Source organism: Cupressus sempervirens, chromosome 3 (genome assembly GCF_028749045.1).
Source record: "Cupressus sempervirens isolate cs-2001-9-10 chromosome 3, ASM2874904v1, whole genome shotgun sequence".
Classification (NCBI taxonomy): Eukaryota; Viridiplantae; Streptophyta; class Pinopsida; order Cupressales; family Cupressaceae; genus Cupressus; species Cupressus sempervirens.
Window position 1 is genome coordinate 107,963,335 of NC_143120.1, and position 26,990 is coordinate 107,990,324.

Below are 26,990 nucleotides of genomic sequence, written 5' to 3' on the forward strand. Positions count from 1 at the left end.
TGCACCTAGAAGTGTTAAAGATTCTCTAGAAAATGAAAGTTAGATTGAAGCAAAGAATGAAGAGATAGAATAGATAGAAAAGAATAAAACTTGGACTATTGTTCCTATACCCAAGGATAAAAATGTAACTGGTACAAAATGGGTATTTAGAAATAAGTTGAACGAAGATGGAAAGGCATCAAGAAACAAAGAAAGATTGGTATGGAAAGGTTACTCTCAAGAAGAAGGTTTTGACTATGAAGAGACTTTTGCTCTTGTATAAAGACTTGAAGGTGTTAGAACTTTACTAACATATGCAACACATAGAAGATTTAAAGTATATCAAATAGCTATTAAATCTACATTCTTGAATGGAATTTTTGATGAAGAAGTTTACATTGAGAAACCAGAAGGTTTTATAGATCCTAGCAAAGGAGACATGATTTGCAAACTACACAAAGCATAATATGGTCTTAAGCAAGCTCCCAAAGCTTGGTATGAAAGACTCCATAATTACTTGGTACAGATTGGCTTTCAAAGGACTAATGATAATAGTAATCTATATATCTAGGAAGGTCTAGATAAGAAGATCATGTTAGAAGAAATATTTGTTGACGATACTCTATTTATAGGAAATGATGATTTATGCAAAGCATTCTCAAAAGAAATGAGTAAAGAATTTGAGATGTCAATGTTTGGTGAAATAAAATTCTTTGTTAGATTGCAAATATACATAACAAGAATGGCATCTACATCACTCAATCTAAGTATATCAAGGAGATACTAAAGAAATTTGGAATGGAAGATTCAATACTAGTTGGAACAACTATGTCTATTGGATATAAGCTTTCCAAAAATGATGATTCCAAAGAAGTAGATAAGACCACTTATAGATCAATGATTGGAAAATTGCAGTATGCAGTTCACACAAGGCCTAATATTGCTCTAACAATTGGAATAGTGGCAATATTCTCAGCAAATCCCAAGGAAAATCACATGATGGAAATCAGGAGAATCATGAGGTATCTGAAAGGTACTGAAGACTATGGTTTATGCTACAAACTTGGAGGCAATTTGGACTTGAAAGTATTTATTGATGCTAATTAGGCAAGATGTCTTGATGACAAAAAAAGCACTAGTGGTGGAGCATTCTTTCTTGGTAAAAGACTAGCATCTTGGACAAGCAAGAACAAAAATTGTACATCTCAATCCACAACAAAGGAAAAATATGTAGTAGCAGCAGTCAATTGTTCTAATATTGTTTGGTTCAAACAACTATTAGAAGGAATGATGATAGAGATCAAAGATCTAGTTGTCATATATTGTGATAAGACCAGTGTAATCAACATATTAAAGAACCTAGTAATGCATTCCAAACAAAGCATATTGCTATAAAATATCACTTATTAAGAGAGTTGGTGCAAGATAAAGAAGTCAAATTGGAATATGTGAATACAAAGGAATAGATTGCAGACATATTCACCAAGCCATTACCTAAGGATGCATTTCTATATCTAATAGGTAACTTAGGGGTCATTCCCCTATCTAAAATTTGCTAAATGAAGTTTAGTGAATGCATCAACCAGAACCTATTGAAGATCAATTAGTTGGTGTAGAATTTGTTGTGGATGAATCAATACTTAAGGTACATTGTTATTTATAGAGTTATTTTCGTTATCATGTGTTTTCAAAGAGGGAGAAGTTTATTGGCATATCTCTAAGAAATTTTTGGAACCAAAATAAAGTTAGAAACTAGAGAGGGAGAAGTCTTCTAAAGATGAAGTATGCTAAAAGAGGGAGGATGTTCTAAATGAACTTGGAAACAATTGTTTCAAATAGAATTTTGTGAAAAAAAGAGCTCATACTAACAGAGGGAGTTCTCAAATCAACTATCCAAAATTTCATTATGCTATGACATGTTCTATTGTCATCAAAGCCAAAGAGGGAGATTTTTGGATACAATTGATTAATTGTGTGTTGTCTTTGATGTTACACAAATTTCATAATTATTATCAGTCAGTATATACCAAGCTCACTTAGCTAGTAAAGATAGTTCTCAATGTCTACTAAGCATTCATGTGTTTGCCTAGTTCAGAAGGCAATGTCTACCGAGTTCACTTGGGTATCGAAGGAAAATTTGTAGAGAGTGAGTGTTAACCAAGCTCACTTGGGCATCAAAGGAAATTTGGATGGAACCAATACTAATCGAGCTCACTCAGTTGCCAAAGGATTTTTGTAAGTTTTTAGTGTTAACCAAGATTCTATTGGTTAACAAAGAAAATCATTTCAAAATTAGTTTCTATCGAGCAGGGTCACCTAATGAAGGATTTTCTTATTTTGTTGTATTAAGCTTAGTTGACCTATCTATCGATTCCAGCCAACTAAGGTGATGAATATTGATTATTGTAAATTGTATTTGAGCCAACTTGACAAAGTGGAAGGTATAAGTATAAGGTCAAGTTATGATTTCAAGTGTGTGTGAGAAAGTGCAAGAGAATGTGCAAATTATGATGATGTGATTGAAGATCTATTGATGAGCAGAGGAAGTAAATTTGAAGGATAAGCAGAATATCCTTATGGTACAAAAAAACCATATTTGATTAGGAAGGATCAAGTATAAGCCAATAAAAAGATCTAAAATCAGCAAATTAGTTGTAGTCAAATTAGATCATCTCACTATTACTCTCTAACCATTATAGCAATGTTCTAAATCTCCTAACAGAGTTGGCTTAACAACTATTTGTAAATCCTCTAACAAGGTGGTAATTCCATTGAATTTTTCTCAAGACCTCTAACCAAGCCACTCCTAATAGGGTGATTAAATCCTTTCATAGGGTCACACCTAATAGTCTATTTTCTAACCTTTAGCAAGGTTGTCTCCTAATAGGGCTCACTTCAAAAGAGTGAAAATCAGTAACTAGTTGCTATTGGTGGATTTTCCTAAATTGGGTTTCCATGTTAAATCTTGTTGTCAAATGTGTTCATGCTATTTTCTTTATGTTTTTGCAACTAAGTTAAAATAATGGTAATCACAGATAACATCTAATGGTTTATATGTTAATTTTTACCGAGCTAATCTAGTTATTACTGAGTTACAATATTCTATGTATTTACCGAGCTTCAATAGTATTCATTTATTTGTTTGTGTTTTGTACTGACATCTAAGGGATTTGGGATTTATTTTTGTAGTAATTAATTCAACCCCCCCAGTTACTCCTCTTATATTTCCAATAGTTATAGTGAATATGAAGTTGAGGAATTATATAACAGTAGTGGAGGTAGTTCTTGCCATGATGATAATGAATGTTGTAATGATTATGTTGTTTCAGATTGGTATACTAATGATTTTACTATTGTAAGTTCTTCATGTCATCTGCATGATAGTCACAACCAGGAGAAAATTTGTGAGGTAGTCTTCTTTAGCCTTGATGAAATTTTAGCTTTATTGGCTCATGATTTTTAAAAACATGTAAGTGTTTCTAAAGGTTCTCATAGTTTCCCTCATAACATTTTTTCATTCAATCAAGTTACTTCCCAAAATTCTAATGTGGAAAGAGATATAGAATCCAAATAATCTTTGTCATATTTTGGAGGTGTATATGATAATACCTCAAATGTCTTTGCACATGAAAACTTGTTAAATGTAGGGGATGTTAGTAAAGGGAAAATTCACACTGCCTCAGATTTTTCCCATGTTGTTGATAGTGTTGCAATCCATTTTGACATTTCATGTGATGAAGAGGAAAATAGTGAAATTTGTGTACCTGACTATGGATTTTCTTTATGTGCTGATAAATATTGTAGTGATAAGTTCGAGGTTCAATCTAACAGTTTTTTAGATGAAGAAAATAATCGTGATCAGCATAATTTAGGTCAACACTTTCAGGTAACTTTTCATACTTGGTGACTAATCAATTGTTTGAGTGTGAAGATGTTGTAGCAAAAGATAAATCTGATTCAATGAGTAACATGATTACAAGTAGGTAGTGATCAGATTTGAAATGTACTTCACACCCAGTTACACAAGGTGAGTTGCAAACTTTTGCTACATGAAACCATTAGATTAAAGAAGAGTATGAATCCTTCATATTTCTGGTTGATAGCATGCATCCGTTATTTGTTCATGATCATTTTCAATTTGAGGATGGTTTATATGAGCATGATGTAAAAGTAAATGTTGATTGGTATATGCACTATGAGAATGATGGAAGTTATTTTGTTTTGCCAAATGAGCTAGCAGATAATGTTGATTATGTTGGTGAAACTCATGAAAAAGATGTTTTCACCTTACCTCATGAAAATTCAAATGAAAATTAGATCTATGATAGAGGTAAAAGTTTTTGTTGAAGTTCAGTGTCCTAGGGTCATTGTTTGTATAGTTTAGGAGTAGTTGTTTTTGCTTTCAATAAGTTGTTTGACAGAACTTTTTGCTAAGATGTGTGTGGTATGCTTCTTCCATTGATTCTAAGATCCTTGCCATGCCCACAAGGGACATGCATCCTTAGACAAAGCCACTGTTGGTCTAGTTTTCACTTAGAATTTATCCTAATGCACCTCTAAGTGAATGTTCCAGTTCCCATTGTGAAAACTAGGGTTTTTTGTTTTTAACTTGCTACCCCCAAAAGAACCCTAATTTATGTTTCACTAAGTGTTGCCCTAGAAAGCCTTTGGATTATGTTTACATGGCATGCCTTTCAAAATAAAAAATGCATAGGAAAAATCTGTTAAACACCCTTTTATTTCTTCCTGAGTACCTTTTAAATTTTTTTTGTATTATCTAACATTTTCCTAAGTCTTTGAAATAATTTTGACCCAAGCTTTCATTTTAATATTCCTGTAAGTTTATATTTTTGCCTAAAAAATTGATTAAGTAACGATAACCTTTGATCTTCCTTAAGATCAAGGGTTGTCTCTTTGTTTCCAAAAGAAGTTACAAGCTAATTACTCCTAGTGACATAGCAACAAGGCAATACTTATCCATGGGACCCAGTCAAAAGAAGTAAAGATTCAAGAATAAATTTTGCACCATCAGATCTTCTCATAATAGACAATGGCCTCTTTGCTACCAAAAGAAGCCACAAAGTTTCTACCCTTGGCAACATAGCAATAGCTTGCCACATGGATATGTGGTGGTACCAACCCTTGTGGAAAGTGTCACAATTTTCATGTCATTAAAGGATTGTCCAGATGTCAAATTCCAAGTGCCATGAGGGATTTATTTTCAAGGAAATAAGACATTGGTTTGCACTGTTAGATCTTCTCATGATTGACTATGGTCACTTTGTCACCAAAGCAAGTTGCAAGATCTTTATCCTTAGAAACATAGTGACCTGAAGGAAGTGTTGTGGGCCCATATTGTGTATAACACAATTATCACATGCTCTACCATCTAATGTAAGGCTAATCAATGACCATTACATTGTCACCAATGGGAATTACTCAACTTTTATCCTTGGAAACATAGCAAACCAATCCAATGGTATCATGTGGCACATAGGTGGTAGAGGAACTAACAAAATAGGTGACAGGATAGGTGATGGGTGCATCAGAACATGACATGTGTCATAGGAAGTCAAACTTGGGTTGACCTAAATTCAAAATTAGAGGGAAATTTCAAAAGTGCAAAAAGTTAATACTTTATTATTTCTTCCTTTTGAAATCATGTGTAGTTTATTTTAAATTAGAAAAGTTATAATATATAGTGTTAACCTTAGATTTTTTTTAATTTTTTGGAAAATGAGTTGCAATTTTGAGGTCTTAACAAGAACTTGGTTTTCAATTTGTTCCTATGGGTATTTCCAGTAAGAAAATATAGAACTATTTTATATCATCAGAACTAGGAGATAATGAAATTTCCATTTTTGGAGTGTGTTTTTGTACAAGAAGATGTCTATTCAAGTTATGCAAGGTTTTGTCTCAGGTATTTAGTTTTCAACCGCATTCAAGTATTGAGGTTCAGATTTGATTTCTAACAAGATGATGGATTGAATGTGTGCTAGAGGTAGTAAAAATGTAGTTAGGGGTGATTTTTCTCACTTCCAAGTCAATTTGATGAAGGTATTATTATCATTTTAGATGTTTTGGAAAAAAAAGGGTTTTCATCATTTAGAAGAGATATTTCAAATTTTGTTATAAACAATGATGAGAATCATATCTAGTTCTAGTTATAGAAAGATGAGAGATGCATTGCAAAAAAAAGGAATGAAGATTCAAGTGGACACATGTCACTTCTAGATCAGATCTAGGATTTCATTCCTTTCCTATATCTCTCTCTTTCTCATCAATTGTAAGGGTTCCAATTCTGGAGAAAATTTCTCATTACTGTGATACCATGTTGGTTCTAGTTCGTCTATGAAACCACATTGTTGGATCTAGAGTTGTGATTCCACCATTTTCTTTAGCATATTTCCCTTCTATAAATAATGATAGTTAAGCTAATATAGATAGTTCTTATCTACTTAGTGCTTTTATGAATTGTTTACATGCATCTTGAATGTATAGTTTCAAAGAAATGAATACAATGAGAAAGAATCTTCTTAGTTTCATTCTAATTTCTATCTCTTATCTCTGTAATATACAATGTTATGTGGTTTAGGGAAAAAGAGCTTAGACTTGTTTTCATCCCCTAAAGGTTGTATGTCTGGTATGTTTTTCTTTTGGAACAAAGAGCCATGTAAATGCTTGATTTATTTGATAGGGTTGTTGGTTACTCGAGGAGAATATTTCATGAGAATGAGGCCTCTATGAACACTGATGTCTGATTCACAAAGTGATAAGATAGATTTGATATCTTGATGCATGGAATATGTTACTGGTGTGTTAGATGTATGTGTGTGATTTGTGGAACTACCCAATAGATAAGGCACTTATTAGCTACAAGATCAACTTATTCTTACTATTGCATATCTGGGGATTTGTCAAAAACAAATTTATAATCATACATTTCCCTTTCTATTTAAGAGCTAAAAGGATGCCCCCACTTAGCTTATCAATTTCTTAGGTCATGTTATTAGCTATCTCATGTCTATGATACTTGCATAAGTATAGAAGTTATAAGGGTTTTGTCTACTTTGTTTTAGATTCAGTTGTACACTTTTTTAGAACATTGGTACCATATGAAGAATCTAATAGGTTAACTCACCTAGGTTTTGTAGATTCTAAAGTAGAAGAAGGGTCTAGCCTTATAGTTGGCTCAGTGTCCAAAAGGATATGTTGCAGATTGGAAGTAGCTACCCCTAGATGTATTCTATTCTCATCGAGGTAATTTGAAACCGCAATGTTTCAAAACACCAACAAAATGGCAACTTTGTAGGGGAGATGATGGCAAATAAGCCTTGTTAAAAGGACAAGAATCTTGAGTGTGAATTGAATATTTTAGTCCTACGTTTTAGAATGGTTTTGCCCATCCAAGTCACAACAAAATGGCAAATCTACTAGGGAGATGATGGAAAATAAGCCTTGTTAAAAGAACAAGAATCTCTGGTGTGAATTGAATATTTCAGTAATATTTTTTTAAATGGTTTTTCCCATTCGAGCCACCAACAAAATGGCAACTCTACTAGGTAGATGATGGCAAATAAGCCTTGTTAGATAGACTAGAATCTCTAGTGTGAATTGAATATTTTAGTTCTATTTTTTAGAATGGTTTTGTACATCTAAGTCACCAACAAAATGGTGACTCTTCTAGTGAGATGATGGCAAATAAGCATTATTAAAAGGACAAGAATATCTGGTGTGAATTGAATATTTTAGTCTTATTTTCAGAATAGTTTTGCCCATCCAAGTCACTAAAAAAATGGTGAATCTTTTGGGGAATATATTGAGTTTGAACGATAGAAAAACCTTAAGAATTTGAAAAAAGAAGATTCAATATAGAAGAAGTGCATGAAAAATTTGTAGCAGTAGGTTTTCTAATGTTCTTTCTAATTTCTTACTCTAGGTCATGTACCCCAGAAATGTTTTATCCATTTGCAATAGTAGCTTTGAACTTTGAGTATAAATTTTATTGTTACCTATGAATTCATCTTCAATTAATTTGGCTATATTTTGTTTTCAAAGTGTTTTTGTGAAATTAAAGTCAAGAATGAACCAAAGGTTGTGTTCCCTTTTCCAAGTTTGTAAATCTACATGATTGGTTTGATGATTTGCATTTCTCCTATATATGAAGGTCTAATTCAGATTTGTTAAGTGAAAAATTATGTTTTATTTCTCACAAGTGTGAGTGGCAACTCTATATCTCTATACTAATTTTTTCCTAGTTGATTTCATTGCAATATTTTGAAGGATTTCTAGTTGTATGGGAGATTTGAAGCTTTTGATAGTCTCTTAAAGAGAAAGTATATGTTCTTGATAAGTTTTAGAGTGTTGTTTGTAGTTTATTATTTTAAGAAAGTGAAGTGTTGAAAATTAAATCATAGCAGTGATTTCTTTATCCCCTTTGTACTGATACGTAATGGGAAGGTAGTATGGATGATAAAAAAAGAACTAGTCGTGGAGCATTTTTCCTTGGAAAAAAGTTACTTTCTTGGTTAAGAAAGTGTTAGAAACAATAGTCCACCTAGATAACTGAGGGCAAGGAGGGTGAATCAGTTATCCAATAATTAAGACATTTATCAATGTTAAATGATCTTAACCATTCAACCAAAGTAAAAAAACAACCATACTAAGATGCACATATAGAATTACACCATATATGTTAACTAGGGAAACCCTTGATTAGAGAGAAAACCCTGGTGGGAATGATGCCCACAAGATGATGTACTAATATAAATATTCCTTGTTAGAGGGTGGACCTTGTTAGAAGTCTATTACAACATTTAGTACATATGTCCTTGTTAGGAGATTCCAACCCTATTAGGAGTTGTGGCAACCCTATTAGGAGTTATGGAAGATAGAAGGACCCACTGTCCAAACAGCATCTGGCACAAGATCACTAAACTCACTATCCAAATGATCTCTCAACTATTCCTTGTAGAATAATAGTCTATACTATACTTTAAATTCTTTCCTCTAGCCTATCAACTGGACCAATTACTTGGTGGACCTTGTAAACTAGATCATAAACCTCAGACCCAAATATTAAACCTTGAATCTCATAATAAAACCTAAGTAACGAAGTTCTCACCAACTTCACTCTACTTTTCTTTTATTCACTTTTCACTCTTCATGCTACTTACAATCATTCACTCTTTTATCATTTATGATAAATTTCATTCTTTTATACTAAATTCATAAAACAATTCCCTAAGTTTTCTATTACACTTCAATTAAGTATTATACGACCTCATTAAGAACATGTTACACTTAGTGATAACATTAATCTTTTGTCTTGAAACTTGAATAAATTTTGGTACATGGAACATTATGATGAGCGAGATTAGCTATGTCATCTCCAAAAAGTCTTCTACACATCTATAACTTCAAGTTCTCAGAATAACAAATATGCTAAGAGATATAACAAGTTTACCAGAACATCCTTCTATAAACTCTATCTTAGAATAGTCTTTGCTAAATCTTGCATAACTTCTTCTAGAGTTAGTGTCTTATGCTTCCGATGTTAGCTAAATATACTACACAATATTATTATCTCCCTTTGACCTCAATAGAAAAAGTACTCAACTAATGTCTATACCAACTTGATCTTTCCATTGTTATTCTATCAAATGCCATAGAAAAATGCTATGTTGACATCAATGACAAATACAGTCATGAATGAAACATATCATGCTAATGATCTAATCATTTTTCTATAATAATCCCCATAGAAGTATCATCAGCATTCATGCTTCCAACAATCTCCCCCTTTGGCATTGATGACAACATAGATGAAAAACATCTAGTTCCAAAAATACCAACTATAAAAAACTATTAACTTTTCTTTTTCAAATCATCTTCATCAATCATTTTCCTCATTTATATACCTCAATGTGCTCAATATCATGTTGTAATCTCTTCCTTCAATGTACTCTATATCAAACTATTTTTCATGTTCTAATATCTACTCCATTGACATCAATGTCAAAGGTTTCAGCAACCATCAATCTTTGCAAAAACTATCTTGAGTATCCAAAGAGACTATTCAAAATAACATCCAACAAGAGTCCCAAATGACTTTTTCCATCTTAGATACTCTCCCATATAGGAAGCATCACCATGTAGTCTAGACAAATAATAGTGCTCTATTACACTAGACTGATGCACTCTTACATCATCTGCTCTGATGTAGGAAGGGGCATAACCCTAGCATACCTCACAAATACTCAAAAGTCTCTTTGGGAAGAGGCTTAGTAAAAACATGTGCAATCTACTCTTTGGTGCTTATATACTCCAATTTGATTTCCTTTTCCACACTTTTTCTCTCCACATGTGATACTTGATAGAAATGTGCTTAGTCTTAGAATGCAATAGTGGATTCTTTGACATATTTACTATACTTGTGTTATCACAATGTATGACAACAGGTTCACTAAATTCTATCCTTATATCTTTTAGCATTTATTTCATCCAAATAACTTGATTATAATTATTTTCTATTGCAACATATTCTACTTTTTCTATACTTTGTGAGATACAATATTGCTTCTTGCTTAACCAAGAAACTAGTCTTCCTCCAAGAAAGAAGTCTCCACCACTGGTGCTCTTTCTGTCATCCATACTATTTTCCCAATCAACATCAGTATAAGCATATAAAGTGAAATCATTAGATATGTCATACCATAATCGAAACTATGGATTTCCCTTCAAATATCTAAATATCCTTTTAATTGTTGCATAATGTGCTTCTTGAGATTATCTTGAAATCTTGCAACAATTACAATTGCATTTTCTATATCCAACCTTGTTGTAGTCAAATATTACAACCCTCTAATCATAGATCTATACTTCTACTCGACAATAGGTGTCTCATCCTTTGAAGATAACTTGTATCCAGTTACCATAGGTGTTCTAAGTAGTTTACATATTTTCAAACCAAACCTTTTCAATAAATCTTTCAAATACTTAGTCTAAGAAATAAAGATTCCTTCTTTGTCCTATACAATCTGTAATCCTAGGAAGTATTTCATCTCTCCTATCATACTCATTTCAAATTCCTTCTTTATTTCTTCTGAAAACTTGTCACTTCCATCATCATCTCCTCCAAATGTGATATCATCAACAAATATTACCAAAATCATCAATCCATCATCTAATTCTTTCTAGTATAGGTGTGAAAGCACATATCTATGTCACCTTTGAGTTTAATTTTATCAATCGGATGGGACTGAATCTAGCAGGCCCAAATCTGGCCAAAACCATGTGGTGTTGAGTAGGCACCAATTGGCATGTACACATCTACAAGTATCTGGCCACAATGGGTCTAGCTAGATCTGATATGGCCAGAACACCAAAAATTATATAAGCTACAAGAAGACGAATCGAGCAGTCATTTGCATCGTATGAGCTTGTTAGAAGTGTAGAGTGAGAAGAGATAAAGGAGTCATTCAGTTGGATCAAGCATGTCAATATTTTCTCCCAACTTTTTAATATGTTTTGAGTTTTATTTTATGTTTCCTTAGGTAAAAAAATAGTTTTTAATGTGTATTTTTAATGTAGATTGTTTTAAATAGTTCAATTTTTTTTATATTATTATATATTTATGTTTTAAGTACTGTAATATTTGATAAAGTTTAGAAAAAGTGTTGAAATGTAGTAAAATTTATACATTATTAGAGAAAGTAGATTAATTGTAAAAAATTATTTATAGAAAATAGTCAAAAATTATATAAACAATATTAGAAAATTTAGAAAATATTAGAACAAGTAGAAACTTTAGAAAACAATAGAAAATTTTTAATTAAACATTGAAAATTATTTAGATATAATATTAGAGTATTTAAATGTTTTTATTTATTTTTTATTAGAAATCATTAGAAATTGTTGTAAAGGTAAAACTTTGCTTGCCATCTTCCACTATGACAATGTTGGATGTGTGGATAAATCATAGTTCTGAATTTATCCGTAAACTCACCATATGGAAAATTGAAATCTTTTCTTAATTTTTCTCTATTCCTTGTTCATTATATCTCATACTCAAATCTATTCCACACAAGTGGTGTTGAAACATCAATATTGTCCATTTCATATGGGCTTTTTTGCAACTCTCCACAATTTGTACATGTATTTTTTATACAATGTACATTGAATTCATTTGACTCTTCAGCATTATCATATAACAAAGACTTGACAAATTATGTTGTGCTTCTAGGAATTATCAAATATGGCTTAAGTGTTGCCATAGCTTTTTTAAAAGATTGCAACTAAAGATGACACTTAACATTATTTTGACAACAAGGTTCACATACCTTATTTATGCATACAAAACATGGGCGCAACCTCTGAAACATTCTTTGGCAAATTTTCACATTTGAAAATTCTTTTTTGAAAGCTTCAAATAATTCACTTTGTGTTGCATCTACAAAATGTTTTGGATATGCTATTTTCATACCTGTCTCTTCATCTTTGATCTTTATAGTGTCTCTTCTATTGGAAGAAACACATGACTAGCTAGTCCAATATTCAACAATCTATCTTCTAACATCTTCAAAAATTCTATCATTTTGAGGAAGTTGACAAATATTAACCCAGTTCTTTTCAATGTTCTAATCAAGAAAATGTATCCTTTCTATGTATCTTTGAATAGTTCTTCTAGATAGATTGAGCATTTTAGAAATTGCTCAAACTTGGTTTTTTTGTGACAAGTTCTTTTTCATAATCATAGTCATCAATTCTTTGCATGCAACACTTAAACCATCTACTCAACTTCTATTATCAATAGAATTTAATGTATCTCTCAAATTCTAAACTATTGTTGCCTTCACATTATCTTCTAAGATTGTCTTATTGTTCACACCTAACAACTCTAGGACAAGACTCATTTCTCTTTTCCTAAATAATTTGACAAATAATTATGCTTTACCAATCATAAATTTATATTCAAAAAATTGCTCCCACATATTTTTCATATGTAGCTTAATTGTACTTTTAGGCATCATGTGTTCAGATGATTTAATTTCTCTAAAAAGAGAGTCTTCGTCCATCTCCACCAAATTTTCCAACTGTAAACAATATTTTCCAAATGTCCTACACTTCCTAGAACTTCAATAGGATCTTCTTCAACTTCAATCAATGGATCTTCAATTAGTGGCTCTATATTACATTTTGTCCATCATTTCTTCTGGTCATCTCTAACTCGATCATATCTTTTTTGCTCTTTTTGCTTTATTCCCATTGCACAAAAGCCTGAATAGAGAGCTTGATATCACCTACATAAAAAAGACTTCCAAATTTAATTACATAAATACTAGTAGATCATAGACAATTTAGAAAAAACTTTCAACTTTAGAACTTATATGTTTGACTGTCTATAACACTACAAAAACTTAAGACAAGTAGTTACATTAACGCATTGCTAAATTTAGATCAAACAATTTATTAAATATATTAAATAAGTTAAATAATTTAACTATTTAATAATTTTAATAGTTTTCATAATATTTTAAAACACCTAAGTTCATTCTAATAATTTATTTAAATCAAATTAATTAAGTAATTTTAAATAAACAATAAATTTAATTAATCGATTTCAATACAAAAATAACTTTAAAAATATAATTTCTAAATATTTCTTCAATAAGATTTCATGTAAAACTTTATGTTTTTACTACTACAAATGCAAATATGAATTAAATATAATAATTTAAAAAATAAAAATTTACCTTTAAAATTAAAAAACCTATTCTATTGTAAGCCCCCTTCCCTAGTACCCTATTATAAATCTTAATAACATGAATATGATTAGAGCTAAGAAGAGTAAGGAGATGAGATGTCATGTTTTTGTCTCTTGTGTATTGAATGTAAAATATATATATTGTTACCATACACCTTATGATAGAACGATGGTAAAGAGGCTTTGGGATCTAGGTATGTCATGATTGGCATTTTCCTTATCAATAATGAACCTAAGATCTTATTGAGACTGATATATTGTTGTGTTATGTACCCTATTCGATATTACATTAGGTTGATAAGTTGAGACCCTGTGGAATAAAGGCTCGAGATGTCATACTCAGAAACTATGTTGATGGGTTCATGATATATTATGGCCTATTAGGATAATTGAATTAGATAGCTATTATGGAAATATGAATCAACACCCACCTGTGTGAATATTGCTTATAGTCATAGATGAAAATTGTTATCAAAATTGGATAAGGATCTACATAGTAGAACTTGATATGATGTAATGTAATGAATTAATTATTGTGCAAGTAGTATTAGGTGGATATGTTGATATTCACAAGGATAGATTTTATGGCCCAATAAAATGTAATGGATTTATTCTATGATTTATTTTGAAACTATGCGACTATGAAAACATCCTAATTACTTGACATGATCGATACACCTTATAATATATTATCTCATAATGATAATGAGATACTATTAGTAATCAAACTATATTTAACTAAATCAAAGGATACTAGTTGTGATGCTTACATTTTGGTGATTTTGACCTAAGATATGTATTCAAAACTAATTTTCATGTTGGCTAATTTAACAGTATAGATTCAACATTTCATCATTATGGTAGGAAATGGGTAATGATGTGGTTCATAATGTTAGTTGGATCATTTGATTAGATATTAATGTTGATATGCAGATTCTAATATATGTTTTAAATTCTTTATATGAAATGATTAGAAAATAAAAAATTATAATGATGTTAAGGTGAATTATTTAATATAAAATTTTCATGCACCTATATACATGCATTTTATATCATTTTTCATTGGGCTACTGATGTTCAAGTTTAGTGTGTAGGCAACTAAACCATGGGATTTAATTAGGGAAACAAGGTCCAAACTTATGCAGACACAATATAGCCAATGTGAATCTTTGGAAGAGTCAAAAGCCTCATTATGATGTCTTTATTTTATAAATATAAGTTTGCATGTGTGTGGCAAATTTAATCTCATAAATACATTAGCAACATGTCATGGTGATGTGCAATGTGTTTTAATGTGTCACTTGACACTTGTAATTTCTTATATGTTAATGACATGTCACCTAGGGTTTTGGTCATGGTAGCACTTAACCTTAAACTAATTTATTTTCAAAATATTAAGTAAATCCTCTTGGATAAAGGATAGTACAGGTCAACATCAAGGGAAATTCGAATTCAAACTTGACAAGCATTTTAGAGGGTCAATATGTGGTCCCTAATGGTCATTTTTTGTGAAAATAAGACACCCATATATTAGCATAACATTTTAGGGGCTTAGATTTGACCATTTTAGTGCTTAGCTAGCCTAGGGGACACCATAGCCAATGCATTCTTCCACCAATTTTAAATTTTTGGTTTTCCCATGAGTGTACCCTCACACTTCCACTTCATCAAAGTTTCCTTTTCAGAAAGGACAAAAATGTAAGAAATAGTGGAGTTGATGTTTCTACCAAAAATGGGATAGTAGAGAGTCTTTTTAGAGGATTTGTGGCAAACTAGTGGGGTTTTCACCCACTCTCTAAGCTTAGAGACAACTAGGATTTGGAGGAGGAAGGATTGATGAGAAGGGAGCTCTTCAACAAACTTTAATTTTCCTATAGCTTGGACAAAGGTTGTTACCCATGATATGACTCTTATTGCACTTTCTCTATGATGTTGTTCTTATTCATTTTGTGTTAAAATTTATGTAATGTGTCTGTGTTGAGATTTTTGGTATATACCATTGTTTGTGATGGATTTCTCTTGCAAATTTTTCCTTATTTTTTTGTGTATAAATTTCAATGGGTGTGAAGGATTAAATCACCCTTGGGAGGGAAGAGAAGTCTTGGGTGAATGAGTTAATTGGGCCCAACATTGAAGTTGAGAGATTTTCCTCTTAAAGAAGATTTTGTTGTTCATGGAGTATGGGCTCCATTGAAGCCATATGCCTTGTTTATTATTACAAGAGGTATAAGTGTATTGATGTAATGAGGATGATGTATTTTGATAGCCTTGAAGAGGCATTTTTATTATGGGAGGTATAAGTGTATTGATGTGATGAGGAAGATGTATTTTGATAGTCTTGAAGAGGCATTATGCAATTGTAGATGTATATGTGTATATGGATATGACATTCTCCTCTTTGGAGAGCCCACCTTCACCCAATGTTTCATGATTAGAATGGTGAATAATTGTGTTAAACCTTGGAGGGATTATATATGTGGTGTTGTGTTGCATGCATTGTTAGATTATTTAGTGTAACTTGTTTGAGCCTTGTTTCCCCTAGCTCGATGGGAGGTGAGCCTCCATGGTTCTTGCTCTAAATTTTTTTGCAAGTTTTGTGCTCATTGGATCTAAGGAAAAGCTTGTTACCTCTCATGTTTTGATGAAACAAGAAAAGGATGTTTCATTTTGTAATGTGTTGAATAGATGGAATTATTCTCCATGTATTGTTTAATTGCAATATAAAGATAGGATCCTCCATTTATGTCCATAAGTCTTTTAATGTAAGAGTGAGATTTCACCTTATGTGAGTCATTGAGAAGAATGGATTCATGAAGGAAATAAAGAAATTTTGTTATTATCATACTTATTTGTATTGTGAGATTCAATGTTATATTTAGTTACATTGATATGGAAGATAGATCTATCGTAGTAGTTGTAAATGAGGTAAAAAGCATTTCATGTAAACGAATAGTCATTTCTTTGATGTTCATGTAGTGATTATGTAAATGAAGAATTTATTCTCATGTTGATTTATGAATCAAAAAAATAGATATGTTTTCATAGGTTGCTTATGTGAAAGAGATTCATTATAATAGCTATTTCAATTTAAACTTAAGTGGTATATATGTATTTTGTGCATATAATCTGTATATGTATTCAACACAAGTGAATTGTTATTTTCAAAATATTGATCATGAAATAGATTTATTGTGTATTCATTCAATAGTAACATTATGTGGATTTCATTCATGATGAGAATGAAAGATCCCAAAAGATGCTTAGACTATATTTCATAGTATTGCTTGAATAATGATGTTTCTTTCAAATAATTTCAAATAACTTTGTAAATGTGACATTTATATTGAAACTTTAATTAAAATTATACCACTATTACACCAAGACCTATCATAACATAGCTAAGTAGAGAGAATGAACCAATAGATAACATAGTATGAAATCTCATGGAAAAAGAACAAGTTGTAGATGCACTTCCAACTCTCTATTTTTGTATGGCAACTAAAAAATAAAAGGAACACAAAGTTAGTCCATAATATAAATCAATATAATAATCCAAGAATATTCATAAGAATCTTATGCATAGAAGAAAGAGGAAATAAAGTTAATAGTCAATAGACTAACTTGAATACCAATATATAAAACTAGTAAGGAGACTAAATCTTGAGAGTCTCATGATTTGGATTGGGCACTTTAGTCACATCAAACCAAAAAAAATATATAGACCTAGATTAGTAGAACATAATTAAATGCATAAATAATGGTTAATTTACCACCTCCCTAGGAATTCAACCCCATTCTTGTTGGAAATCTGATTGAAAAGATCATTGTGAGAAGAAGACTAAAGATCAAAGAGGGAGATTACTACAAAGAAGGAAGATTGTTTTTTAAAGAATGTTTTCAATCATTTTTTTTTCATTGATGTCAAACCTACTATTTGTAGGAATGACATTTTCTTATAAGATCCAAGTACTATTACTTAGTTGATTGATGAAGAGGATTTGATTAACAAGATGTAACAAGAGTACCTAAGGGAAAGGTTGAGTTATGATGTTGTAGTGAAGTACAAGGATCAGTTAAGACAATGGTTAAATGATGTATTGATAACATACTCAAAGATATAGAGGTTGGTCACACTTAGAAACATTAGAAGTATAAGTTGTAACAAGGTTGACTGCAAAGCTTAAACTAAGTTCATTAGTAGGTGTCCAGCAAGCTAGTTGAAGCCAAGAAATTTCTTAGTTGGAGCCAAGCAACAAGAAATTCTAGTATGTGCCAAGTGATCTTCAAGTGTCGAATGAAGTTCAAGTGCCGAGCATCAGAAAATCTTAGTCAAAGCCAAGTAATCTTTAGCTGTCAAGCATCAGGAAAAACACAATTGATGCCGAGTAACACAATGTGTGTCAAGCACCAGTATTTCAATAGTGTCGAGCTGTTGCATTATTCTAAATGACAAAGATTCACCAAATATGAGCTGACAAAGTGGTTACCTTAAATTTTGTGAACCAGATGTAGAATAAGGATGATGAACTGGTGGCACAAAATTCTATGAAAACCATTTTTGGGCTAATTCAAAAGGATTATTCAAGAAGTTTTTAGAGGAAACAAAATATGGGTTGGTTACAATGAATCCTACCTAATCCATACGAATTGAAATTAAAGAATGGAAGAATCGAGTGGGAAAGGAACTCTAAGACTTCTATTTAAGAGGTCATAGACCAAGAAGCAAATGTTATTGATGTTGTTGCTGCTAAGGAGGAAAATTGAGAAGTGGTTAGAAGGGTGTCAAGGAGAAGACATCTAGGAGAAGGAAGAGCACAAAGGCTCTGCTTTTACAAGTGGTCATGAAGAGATGATTGCATTGGTACATTGAGCATGGAGACTGAAGGAGACTAAGCTAGAAAGGAGGGCACGCTGTTAGAGTTGTAGAGATTGAAGGCCAAGTAATGGTATGAGTTGAGAAGTGATCTAAGATTTGCAAATTAAGTTGTATTTTGCAATCAGCTCAAAATGCCTAATTGTTACACTCTAGCAATTGTATCAGTTAGGATAGAAGGAAAATCCTATGGACTTAGGTTGGCCTAACAACTATTTGTAAATCCTTTAAAAGGGTGGCATTCCAAGTGAATGTTCTTAAGTCCTCTAACAAGGCCCACTTCTAATAAGGTGGATAAATCCTCTAACAAGGTCACATTTAACAGTGTGTTGTAAGCCTTTAACAGGGTAGGTCTTTCACAAGGCATCACTTCAGAAGAGTGAGAATTGAGTAGCATGTTACTAGTGGTTTTTCCCAAATTGGGATTCCACGTAAATCACTATGTTATGTGTTGATTTCTTATGTGTTATGCTTGCATGTTGATTTACAATAACTTGCTAATTAGAAAAGTTAAAGCTTGGATGAATGAATGGTTGGATGGGCTTACTACACTTAGTGAAAAAGTTTGAATAGGACATTTGGACCTTGAATAACTAATTCACACCCCCCTGCTCTCAGTTATTTTAAAAGCAATACTATCAATTCCCATTCCATCAAGAAGTTAAAAATGCAAATAGAAAAGAGGCACATGTTAAGTCCTCCCTCCTTGCTAAACATGTGACCCCTACCAATGCATGTCCTTAGGAAGGCACAGTCCTAATTCCTAAGATAGACTACCACCTATCCAAGTCTAAGGAGATTATGCTCATGTACACCAAGGTAAGATGGGAGATTGGCCAAGTTGGACAAGAATGATTTAGCCATGGTTGACTTGGTATATGGGCCCTAAATCATGCATGGGAGGGAGTGTGTGGACATAGGCCAATTAGGAGGAAAGGTGCATCACATGAACCTAGGTGATGGGTACTAGTTGAAAGGTGGTGGGAAGAGTACACTGAGTTGGGGTTAGAAAAACATTAGAAGGGAATTTTAGGGGGTTGTTAAGGGAGGCGCTAGTGTTAGGAAACAAGGGGATTAGTGCATAGTTAGGAAAGTGGCTAGTGAAGATTTAAGAGAAAATGTTAGTGCATTAAAGTAATTTAGAAAGAGATATTTAAGGAATGTTTTAATGGGTTTGGTATTAGTTAGGAATAAGTAAGATTTAGATGTAATAGAAATTTGTTAGACACCAAGTGATAAAAGATTACAATAGAATTCTAATAATGTAACTTAGTAATTTACAATGGAAGAAAGAACATATTAGTATTATTTAGTATTGTAGGTGAAATGTTATTTTAGTATGATACTTTAAATTTTTAGTAGTTTAGGATATTAAAAGTTAGTAGCTTAGGTTATTAAAAGGGTTGAACTTAGTAATAAAGGAAAGGAGTGTAGATAGTTGGAGGAATTTATTATGAATGAGAATTAACATTTTGTATTAGAAAATAGTAAGGACCTTGGAGAATTAAAAGAGTAATAATTAAAGAAAATGTATGATAAATTATAATGACATGACTTTATAAAGGTAAGAAATCAAGAGTAAAGTAATGTGAGAATCTATTAGTTAATTGTAAGGAATACTCTAGGTAATTATGGGAAACAAGGCTAATGTCATGGGTTCAAATTGGTTTCGAGTATTGGAGGTCATGTAATAATGTATAATCAAGTATCATGATTTTAATATTCGGATATAATCAAATAGATAGTGGTCAATACCCATAAAAGATGCTTTTAATAACTCATACGTCACTAACAATATCCAATACTTCTGCAGTTGATTGCTACCTCAACTGATGAATGGATGGCATGTTGGATTAAATAGTGGGAGGTGAGTTGTTGATTTAGGGTTAAAAGTTCATCATACATATCATGTGTTATTAATATCTTATAGCCAAAAGGTGGAACTATTTTTATCTATATATAATGAACATTAGTGTAAATGACTAAATTGAATAATACTCAATATAACATAAAGATAAGAATTAATAATTTTATTGATAACTAAATAATCGATCTGAGTGTACATAAACATTTAAGGGTTAGTTTACACCTATCCAATATAAACCTATAAACATAATACCACAAATACGGAATGTGCTCATAGAACTTAATAGCTAGGGACTTTGAATACCTAGCCATCTAATAACCTAGTAAATCAATGCATAGTTCCTTATGTAAAACCCTAAATGTTACCTTTTTTAAATTAAAATTTTTATATAAAAAAAAATTGTAGTTGTGTTTTTACCTGTAATTTTTGGGCATGACATTTATTGAATTAAATATAGCAATTTAAAAATATAACTTTCCATTTAAAATAAATAAATAAACCTATTTTATTGAATTAAATATAATAATTAAAAAATAAAACTTTACCTTTAAAATAAAAAAACCTATTTAATTGTTTAAAGTAGATAAATATTTTAATCTTGCATTCATGCATGTGACCTTGTGCAGACATCTCTTGGGTCATATGAATCTGGCTAGATCTAGTCCAGTTGGATTCAATCTGGCTAGATTGGATTCAGCTAGAACTGTCTTTGTGTCATCCGATGTGGCACTTTCTTTCATATTTTTTACAATTCTGAAAAACTTAACACTTCAAAGGCCAATTTCATCATTAGAATTAGGGTTTCAAAAAAAATTTAAAATACCATTAGATAGAACTTGTAGTCAAAATTATGCCAATATAATTTTTTTTATAGGTGACACAATATCGATTACAATAATTACAAAATAATGCAAGTAAGTATTTCAACATTGAATATTATGTACATTTGGAAAAATATAAAAATTAGTAGATGATAACGAATTTTTTTTTAAATGATGAATTTTTCTAAGGCAGAGAGTCCTCTTCGATAATATATAACATTTGTAATCGTTACTATAGATTTACTAGGGAAAAGATGGTGGGAATGAAAAACTATTAAATTATGAAAAGTTCAATTTTAAATAGCTATAACAGACAAAATATACAATATTTTTGAAGATTTCTTTTTGATAGTTCTAGGTACATATGTTGTCAACAACATACTTCAAAATTAGATGAAAATACATTTATTTATAGTTATTTTTATGGTGGGAACTATAAGCCCCAATTTTCTCTATTTTTAACACTGTCAAAAAAGGCCAGTGAAAATTATAAAAACATAATTTTTTAATTTTTAAAGATTTTAAAAAAATAACATACATAAACTTTATCCTTTTATACAAATTTCACCAATTTACACCAACTTAAAATTCAAAAAAAAAATATGACTTTTACATTGTTGAAGTTTAACACTTTTTTTTGATGTTAGCGTTTCCCTTTGTAAAAGGGTGACACATGTTTGTACTTTTACCCATAGATTATTGTCTACCATACCTTTTCTAAATCCAATATTTTCCAAATTCTGCTTTCTTCAATCTGCATACTATGTCCTTGTCATTTGTTAAAGAAAAACCTTCAAATTTTTCTATGTATACCTCTTCTTCAAGTTCTCCATTCATAAATCCTAACTTGACATCCATCTAATATACTTTGAATTTCATATGTGTTGCATAAGCTAGGAATAACCTTATTGCTTCTATTCTTTCCACAGGAGGATAGGTTTTGTCATAGTCTATTCCTTCTTGCTATGAGTAACCTTTACATACCAATCTTACTTTGTTCCTTACAACTTCACCTTGTTCATTCATCTTGTTCCTAAATACCCATTATTTTCTATCACATTCTTGTTTACTAGTTTGGGCACCAATTCCCATGTCTTATTCTTTACTGTCTGATCCAATTCTTCTTTCATAGCTTGTTTCCAATAGTCATATTTACATGCTTTATTTGCATTTTTTAGTTCAACTTGAGATATCATACATAGTTCTTCATTGATTATGCTTCTTGTCATCACACCTTTATCTATTCTTTCGATGATCTACTTTGGTGGATGATTCTTTGTCATATTCTTACCAGAAGTAGGATTTTTTATCTCAACTCCTAGCTCTATTGAAGGTTTTGAGGTTTGTTCATGTCTTTTCTCTCCTTAATTCTACAAATCATTGTTTGTCTCAAAGAACACTTCATCATTCCTTGGTTTAGTAACAACATTTTCATCATCAGAATTGTAATCAAGAACTCTTTCTTGTATCTTGAATTTCTCATCAACTCTTACATTTGCACTCTCAACAATAGTCTTAGTTCTCAAATTATAAAATTAATAAGCTCTTATTTTCAATGAATAACCAAGAAACATACCTTCATCACTTCTAGCATCAAATTTACCAACACCATCGTCTCTTTTGATGCAACATTTGCTATCAAAAATTTTGAAATACTTAATTGTAGGTGAGGGACCAAACCATAGTTCTTAAAATGTTTTGTTTGTGTCTTTCTTGACTTGCACTCTATTCATAGTGTAGATTGTTTTATTCACAGTTTCTCTCCAAAACATCTTAGATACTTCATGTTGGAAATATAAAAGGAGTAACTGAGAGGGGACGGGTGAATCAGTTACTACTAGAATAAATCCCAAATCCCTTAGATGTTAGTACAAAATGCAAATGGATAATTGAATATTTTTGAAGCTTGGTAAACACATAAAATGTTGTAACTCGGTAATAACTAGATTAGCTTGATAAATGATTAAGACATAAAAGATGTTATCTGTGATTACCATTACTTTAACTTAGTTTCAAACACATAAAAGAAAATAGCATGAATACATTTGACACCAAGATTTAACGTGGAAACCCAATTTAGGAAAAACCACCAATTGCAACTAGTTACTGATTTTCACTCTTCTAAAGTGAGCCCTATTAGGAGCCAACCCTATTAAAGGTTACAAAACAAACTGTTAGGTGTGACCCTATTAGAGGATTTAATCACCCTATTAGGAGTGGCCTTGTTAAAGGTCTTGAGAATAATTCAATGGAATTGCCAGCTGGTTAGAGTATTTGCAAATAGCTATTAAGCCAACTCTATTAGGAGATTTAGAAGTCATGTCCCTTTTCAAATAATTAAAAATAATAATCTTTTCTAAGGCAGGCAGGCCCAAAAAGGTGAAGTTTTAGAAAAAGGGGATAATATTTGGAAGCTAATGGACTAATAAATATTAAAATATGTTTTATTAACCCCTCTTGGACATGAGTTAGGGTTATGCCCTCTTTTAAGGGGTTTGGAGGCATTTTGGGCTCATTCCAGAACTTGATTTTTGCTCATTTCTTTGTTGTTCTTCAGAGGCTGCCAAACCTGTGGAGAAGGAGACCCAAGAATGGGAGATTGAAAGTTTCTAGGAAGGTTAAGGATGGGATTTTGAAACCATTACATGTGCATGCTCATGCAGAGTTTGCCTTTGTGCTGAACAGTGCAGATTTGTGAGTTTTCGGGTGTGTTTTTTGGTAAGAGTTTGGTGTTTCTGGTTGAGTATTTCATATCAGTTTAGGTTGCTGCTGTATATTAGATATTAAGATGTTAAAATAGATCTGAATATATGTATTTGGCTATGATTATACTTCTGTGATAGATTATTAGTGTTTTTGTGGTGTTTTCGGCTATTTTATGTTGTTTTCGAGAGCTCGATGAGGATTGTTTTTGTCCTCCATTTGGAAGATGTTGTGTAAATGTTATATAGATCTGGAAATTTCATTTTGTAGACTTTTATGCTGCTGAAATTTCTATAAAAATTTCCACTTTCAGATTTATTAATAATATGTGAAGCAGTGAAGCTTTTGGCACTATTTCCGGCATACCCGATTTGGGGTTTATTGAGAAATTGGTGGATCTTTGAAATATTGGTTGTTTGATCTTAAATATCTGATTAGAGGCTTGAAATATAATATAAAATTAGAAAAGGAACATTTCATTAGATCACTGCTACTATGGTTAGAGAGTAACAATGAGATGACCTGATTTGAATGCAACTGATTTACTGATTACAAATCTTTGTTCTAGCTTGTAGTTGATCCTTCTTGATTGAATATATTTTTGTTGCTCCACAAGGATATTCTACTTTTCTTCAAATTTTCTTCCTCTTCTCATCATTAGATCTTCAATCACATCATTATTTCTTGCACAGTCACACTTTGAAATCATAACTTGACCTTATACTTATATCTTCCACTTTATCAAGTTGGCTCAAATATAACTTAGAATAATCAATATTCATCACCTTAGTCGGTTGGAATCAATAGATAAATCAATTAGACTTAATATGCCAAAATAGTAAAATCCTTCATTAGCCAACCTAGCTCAGTAGAAACTTACTCAAATAATTTCTTGTGTTAACCAATAGAATCTCAGTTAACACTACAAACTCATGAAAATCCTTTGGCAACTGAGTGAGCTCAATTAACACTCACTTCCTACAACTTTTCCTTTGATGCCTGAGTGAACTCGATAGGCACTACCTTTTGAATTAGGAAAACACAAGAACACTTGGTAGACACTGAGAACTGTCTTCACTGCCCAAGTGAGCTTGACATATATTGAATGATAATGATATGGAATTTGTGTAATATCAAAGAAAACACATAATTAAGCAATTATATCCAACAAATCATTCTCAGCTAAAATAGCTCTTGCTGCTTCTATTACTGACTAGTTTCTTCTCTCTCCAATTCCATTTTTTTAGGGGTTCTCGAAGCTGACAATTGTCTTTTGATTCCATTAGCTTCATAAAAAGTTCTTAAAATCATTTAAAGTAAACTCTTCTCCTCTATCTGATCTTAAACATTTAATCTTCATACCTTATTCATTCTCAACTCTATTCTTGAATATCTTGAACTTATCAAATGCCTCAAATTTTTCTTAAAGAAATACAAGTCACATCATTCTAGAAAAGTCATTAACTAAAATCATAAAATACCTTTCACCATATAATCCTTTAGTCTCTATAGGGCCACTAAGATCTATATGTACAATCTCCAATTTTTCTATAGTAGTAAATTTCTTGCATGAAAAGAAGGTCTAGTATGCTTTGCCAATTCACACTCTTTGCAAATTGTGTTAGTAGGCTTAACAATCTTAGAAAAATCTCTAACAAAAACCATACTACTATTTTTCACAATGTTGTCAAAGTTTATATGACAAAATATCTTATATCAAAACCAATTGTCATGTACCTTAGCAACCAAACATGTCATTTTAGTTGGATTCAGTTGAAATACATTACCTCTAGATCTGGTTCTTGTTCTAATTACCTTTCCATCTTTGTCTCTAATCATGCATACCTTCTCTATGAACTGTAACTAATAACCTTTATCCACTAATTGTCTGACACTCAAAAGATTGTGTTTCAAACCATCAACAAAATATACATCCTCAATGTTAGTCTTACCATCAAGAGTTATAGATCTAATACCTTTAACATGGCACACTACATTGTTTCCAACTCTGACAATGCATCCATCATGACTTTTGAAGTCAAATAACTTGTTCATATCACCAGTCATATGATTTGAACAACTACTTTCAATTATCCAATCAAATTTCTTCTTAACCTGTGATACCAAAGCCATTTTCTATAGACTTTCTTCTTTAATTGCTACAAATCCTATTTCGTCACCACTATCACTTACTGCTTTTTCATCAGAATCATCTTCTTCATTTGCATACAAACACTCTCTATCTCTTATAGGTTTGAACTTTCCTTTATAATGTTTCTATCTTTTATGATACTCAAATGTATAATGACCAAACTCATTACAAGTCCAACATATAAAAAAATTCTTACCATCCTTTTCTCTTCTTACTAGAAGGGCTACTCCTTATTCTATCTTTTTGTTGTCATCAGATCTACTACTACTAGAAAAGTATCCTCTAGTACTTGTGCTCCTTGATAAGCTAGGTTAAATATTTAGGGCACTAAAAATTGTTTCTATTCTGGTCAATTCTCCAAATTTTCTAAGCTCATTCTCAACTGCTTCAGGTCTCCCAAGTAGTGTCTCTTTTTTAAAATCTTTGGTACAAGAGATCAATAATTGTATCATTTGAACTACTTGCTTAAATGGTGGTGTTAAACTCTTTAATATCTTCTAGATCACCTCATCATCTTCCTTGGTTCCTCCTTGAGATCTAATACCTATAGTAATTTTTGATATCCTGCCTACATACATTCTTATAGATTCACCTACCATCATTTTAGCATCTTGAAATGCACAAATCAAACTTTGTAGCCTCAATTTATTAGAATGTTCATCACCTTTTAAACTATTTTCCAAAGCTTTCCAAATATTATGAGAAGTATTGAGTGACTTTACCTAGTTGTACTCAATTTTAGGAAGTGCAGACAATAGTGCTTCTCTAGCTCTCATGTCACACATGAAAAGTTCTCTTTCATCCTCACTACAAGTCTCAAAAAAACTTTC